Here is a 6,172-nt window from a genome sequence, read left to right as displayed (position 1 = left end):
AGTCATTTACATCACAGGCATTTATCCATTTGTATTAAGGCAATTACCTCAATCTTACTGTCGCAATCGGCCCGCATCCTGACTCTCTCCTTGTTGGCAATTTCTTGATACATGTCCTGGTAACCCGCACTTGTAACATACACCTAACCCCCAATCGGCACGGCCTATTTGAGTGATGACTTCCACATCTCTGACAGCTTGAAACATCAGAAGCAGCCGCTGTCCGTTTTCCCTTACCATTCCTTTGGGACTCCTCACTCGTTGCAAAGTTATTCTGTCCTTGGGGAAAGTGTTGTACGTATCCTCTCTCCTTAAACTCTCGACCCCTTGGTGCGAATCCTTGGTTGTGCTCTCTATGACTTCCCTTCTCTGCAACCCTCCTCTTTACACACTCTTCAGCAATTCTGCTCTTATTCACTAACTCTGAAAAAGTTCGGATCTCCATTGGTCCCACTGAACTTAAGATGTTGCTCCGGAGCCCTCCTTCATACTTAATGCATTTCCATTCCTCGAAGTCTCCTGGAGCTCCTGTTACCACATCCCCTAGCTCATTGCTAGGCATATCAGAATGATTTAATACATAAGAGGTGAGATCGGAGGCTTAGAAGTATGAGATTTGGCTTTTAAAACTCAAAAATCAACTTTGGCATGAAAACAGGACCACGCATACGTGCACTCCACGCGCACGCGTGGATGGCCACAAAACTCATTGACGCGCAAGCGTCATACGCGCGAACGCGCGGGTTGAAAAATAGCCAAACGACGCGCAAGCGTCAGCCACGCGTACGCGTGGGTGCTCTTGCGCCCCAGGCACAAAACTGGCACAACTCTGGCACAACTCTCGGGAAAATAGCTGGGCATTTGGTGCAGCGCATCGACGCGCCCGCAAATTGTAGAGGATGAGAAGAGCAACGCGTGGCCGTAAACGGCTCGTCAATCGGAGCTCCGTAGCTCAAGTTATGGTGGTTTGAAGATCAAAGAGAGTTATGTTTTCTCTCTTCTCTTCTCTCTTCTCAAATCAGCGCCCCAACCCTTTTTTTTAGGGTAAAATAAGCTGAAATGCGCACAACTAATGTTTATATATGTTGGGTCTTGGGCCCACTTAGGCCCGGTTCACTTATTTTTGCCCATTGGCCCAATTTTGGGCCAAAACCTTTAAGATTAGCGCTCTAAATTGCACTTTAAATATTTCTACCTTCCCTAATTATAATTCCTCATTTCTTAATCTTATTTACCCATAATCAATTTCCTCAGTTGTAGTACCAGATAGATCTCAGCCGGTACTGCCGGTCAAAATTTCACTGCGCACTTTTACGCAGAAAACTATATTTTCCGACTCGGAAAAATTCACTGAATCCAAATATCATATTTAAATTATCAAATTCCAATTGCCAAATCTTCCAACCATATTCGCTCCTATTTAATTTATTTTTTACTAAATTTCGGTTAGACCGGGTATTACAGTTTTTTCTTTATTCCTGAGATTAGAGAAATCATAAAATTATGATTTTTGATTTGTTAGAAAGATTATTTCAAGATGAACGCCTGGACATAAAGTTTGTGCAATTCCGAGTTCATTTATTATATTAAAAACAGAAAAGAAAATAGAGTGTCGAGGATGTCTTAGTGATACTCATGGGTTCAAAAAGTTAAAGTTTAATCTTCGTGTGATGTGATTGATTTAATGTTAGAGTTAGGTTGATTTTAAAAGTATTCGATATTAAAAAGGTTGACAAGAGTTTGATAAATAGTTTGGTCAAGACCCGGAAGGGGTAATTGAGATGAATTATAAGGGAATGATGATGAAAAATGTGAAAGAGAGGTTGTTAATAAAAGAAGTTAACATGCCATGGCTTGATGAATGATTAAATAATGATTATGACTATGAAATGGCTTATGAATGATGATATCTGAGATACGAGTTTCCCTGGGTAAAAACCGTGGCTCGCCACCACGTGTTCCAGGTTGATTCTCGATACTCTGTTAACCCTACGTCGTAAGGGTGACCGGGCACGTATAAATTCTCGGGTATGGATAACCCCCATTGAGTGATTTATATGATGACTAAATGTGAACTCTATGCATAGACTCTTGGGGATGCGCGACGGGGGACAGTCTAAGGTTTTCAGACTTGTCGGGTTGGCTGGATAACCGATAGATGGGCCCCATCAGCCATAGGACACGCATGCATCATATGCATTTGTTTGTTTTGATTGCTATGCATTTCCTGGGTTTGTCTAATTGATATATATCACCTGTTATCTGTTATACTTGCTATTTGTACTATCTGCTCATTACTTGTGCGTGACCTTGTTTGGTTGCTTGTTTCTGTTGCATTGTGGATGATGGAGGGATGGAGGAAAAGGAGAAATGGTTTGGTGTTAGATTAGGATTGAAATTGAGTAAGTTAGGTAGATTTAGAATACCTACCCCTGTTATAGCTTCTGTTTAGTAATTAAGTTGGATAATTGTATAACGGAGTTCTAGGATTGCCTATGGCATTGTCAAGACCTTATTTATTATGCGCGTGGCACTTTTACCATGCTGAGAACCTCCGGTTCTCATTCCATACTGTGTTGCTATTTTTCTGATGCAGGTCGAGAGGCTCCTCGCTAGGTGTCTGGATCTTCAAGCGGAGTAGTCCCTGGAATGTTTTGGTTTATTAGTTTATGTATTTATGTACTTAGTTACTAGCTTGCTCTCCAAGAAACTTGTTATTTTGTTCCTCATAGAGGTTACAGGAGAGTTAGGACTTTACTTCAGTATTCTGGGTATTTTGGGATATCTGTATATGTATGTATATATATATTCTCCGGCCAGCCTTGGCTTCGCAGGCTGAGTCAGGAGCTAGCTATGATGTTTCCTTGGCTTTTCTTTACTCTCTTGTTTATCTTTTCCATTTCCTATTAGGTTTCTTAGCACACAAGTAATTTGTTTTCCCGAGCGTTGCGCTTTTTATTTTGCGATTTTGTTTTACCCGTTTTTCAAGGCTCCTAGTTAAGTATCTCTTTTCCTATTATTATAAATATAATTCTATTTTTAGAGGTCGTAATACCTTACTATCTCAGTCTTATGACATAAGCATAAGATTTAGTATAGTAGGGTGTACACAATCACCATTCCAGACATCGGCGTGTGTCGTCGTTACTTTTAGTGCACACATGGAGGCTACGCTCACTACAAGAAAATATAAGATTTGTAACAAAAAAAAAAATTGTTACAAAAAACCAACATTTTGAAACAAAAAGTTGTAACAAAAAAGACCTGTTGCAGTATGTCCCGTTACAAAAAATTGTTTTAATAAAAAATGAAACTGTTACAATACAAAGTAATATTTTGTAACAAATTTTTTTGATAAAAAACAGAAATTTGTTACAAAAGTGATAACAAATTTTACAAATAATTAAAGTACCTTGTAAAAATTTGCACAATGATACAAATCGTAAGAAATGCTTAAGATATATTTTGATTGTAAACGTGATTTCAGTTTGAATTTTTTGACCTAACAGTGACGAAACTTTATAGGCAAAAATGGTGAATTTTAAAACTTTTTTGGCACACTAATTTGATAATTTAGCGACGGAAAAACAAAAACAGGAATAGCGATTAGGTTAAATTCAACAAAAAAATTATATGGAGTGAATCACCTAATATATTTTTTATATGAATCAATTAACAAGGATAAAAAATATCCTTTAAAAACCCTGGAAAAAAAAATCAAACTCATAAATCTATGCCATGAAAGAAATTCAATAAGATTAAAGTACCTTGTGAAAATTCGCACAATGATACAAATCGTAAGAAATGGCTAAGGTATATTTTGATTGCAAATGTGATTTGAGTTTATTTTTTGATCCAACAGTGATGAAATTTTAGGGACGAAGATGGTGGATTTTATAACCCTTTTAGCACACTATTTTATTAATTCAACGAAGGAAAAACAAAATAAGGGATAATGATAAGGTTAGATTCTACTTTTCTTATTTCCTAATACGATTTTATTACGATTTATAATAAATGATCCTGAATAAAAAAAATCTTCTCCCATAAATTATATTTGGATGAAATAAAAAAAAATATTTTTTATTACTTAAATCTATAAGAGACTTTATAAAAGTGACATTCAAAATTCGAAGGAATCTAATTCTATTTAAACTAGAATTATTTTTTTAAGTTAATGGTAGTTATATTCTATTTTATTTAAAAGGATAATTTTTTCAAATAAAAAAATTGAAAACGATAATTAAAATATTTTTTTTAATTTCAGTTTAATAATTTATTTTTAAGAAGAATAGACAAAAATACACTTGAAAGTTCACACACTAGTCACAATTATACCTAAATTTTTTAATGAATCACGTGTACACACCATTTGATTATTTCAATGGACACATTCACCCTTCCAGATATCGGCGTGTGTCGTCGTTACTTTTAGCGCACACGTAGGGGCTATGCTCACTAAAAGAAAAAATATTATTTATAATAAAAAAAATTGTTATAAAAAACTGAAATTTTGAAACAAAAAGAATTTGTAACAAAAAAGACCTGTTGTAGTATGTCCTGTTACAAAAAATATTTGTAACAAAAATTGAAACTGTCACAATACAAAATAATAATTTGTAACAAATTTTTTTGCTATAAAAATCAAAATTTGTTACAAAAGTGATAACAAATTTAACAAATAATTAAAGTACCTTGTAAAAATTCGCACATTGATACAAATCGTAAGAAATGCTTAAGATATATTTTGATTGTAAACGTGATTTCAGTTTGAATTTTTTGACCTAACAGTGATAAAATTTTATAGACAAAAATGGTGGATTTTAAAACCTTTTTGGCACACTAATTTGATAATTTAGTGACGAAAAAACAAAAACATGAATAGTGATTAAGTTAAATTCAACAAAAAATAATATGGAGTGAATCACCTAATATATTTATTTATATGAATCAATTAACAAGGGTAAAAAATATCCTTTAAAAACCCTGGAAAAAAAATCAAACATATAAATCAACGCCATGAAAAAAATTCAATAAGATTAAAATACTTGTGAAAATTCGCACAATGATGCAAATCGTAAGAAATGGCTAAGGTCTGTTTTGATTGCAAACGTGATTTGGGTTTAATTTTTTGATCCAAAAATGATGAAATTTTAGGGACGAAGATGGTGAATTTTATAACCCTTTTAGCACACTGTTTTATTAATTCACTTGCAGAAAAACAAATTTAGGGATAGTGATTAGGTTAGATTCTATTTTTCTTATTTTCTAATACGATTTCATTACGATTTATAATAAATGATCTTGAATCATAAAAAAATCTTTACCCATATATTATATTTGGATGAAATAAAAAAATAAATATATATTTTTTATTACTTAAATCTATAAGAGACTTTATAAAGTTGACATCGAAAATTCGAAGGAATCTAATTCTATTTAAACTATAAAAGGAATTTAATTCTATTTGATTGAGAATTAATTTTTTTAGTTAAGGTTAGTTATATTCTATTTTATTTAAAAGGATAATTTTTCAAATAAAAAAATTGAAAAGGATAATTAAAATATATTTTTAATTTGAGTTTAATAATTTATTTTTAAGAAAAATAGACAAAAATATACTTGAAAGTTCATACGCTAGTTACAATTATACCTAAATTATTTAATGAGTCACGTGTACACACCATTTGATTTCTTCGACGGACACATTTATCCTTCCATACATCGGCGTGTGTCGTCGTTACTTTTAGTGCACACATGGAGTTATGCTCACTACAAGAAAAAATAATATTTGTAACAAAAAATTGTTACAAAAAATCAAAATTTTGAAACAAAAAGAATTTATAACAAAAAAAGCTGTTGCAATATGTTCCGTTACAAAAAAATTTTGTAACAAAAAATAAAACTGTTACAATACAAAGTAATATTTTGTAACAAATTTTTTTGATAAAAAACTGAAATTTGTTACAAAAATGATAACAAATTTAACAAATAATTAAAGTATCTTGTAAAAATTTGCACAATGATACAAATCATAAGAAATGCTTAACATATATTTTGATTGTAAATGTGATTTCAGTTTGAATTTTTTTACCTAACAGTGGTGAAATTTTATAGGCAAAAATGGTGGATTTTAAAAGCTTTTTGGCACACTAACTTCATAATTTAGCAA

Source organism: Arachis ipaensis, chromosome B04 (assembly GCF_000816755.2).
Source record: "Arachis ipaensis cultivar K30076 chromosome B04, Araip1.1, whole genome shotgun sequence".
Classification (NCBI taxonomy): Eukaryota; Viridiplantae; Streptophyta; class Magnoliopsida; order Fabales; family Fabaceae; genus Arachis; species Arachis ipaensis.
This window is presented reverse-complemented; position numbering follows the sequence as displayed.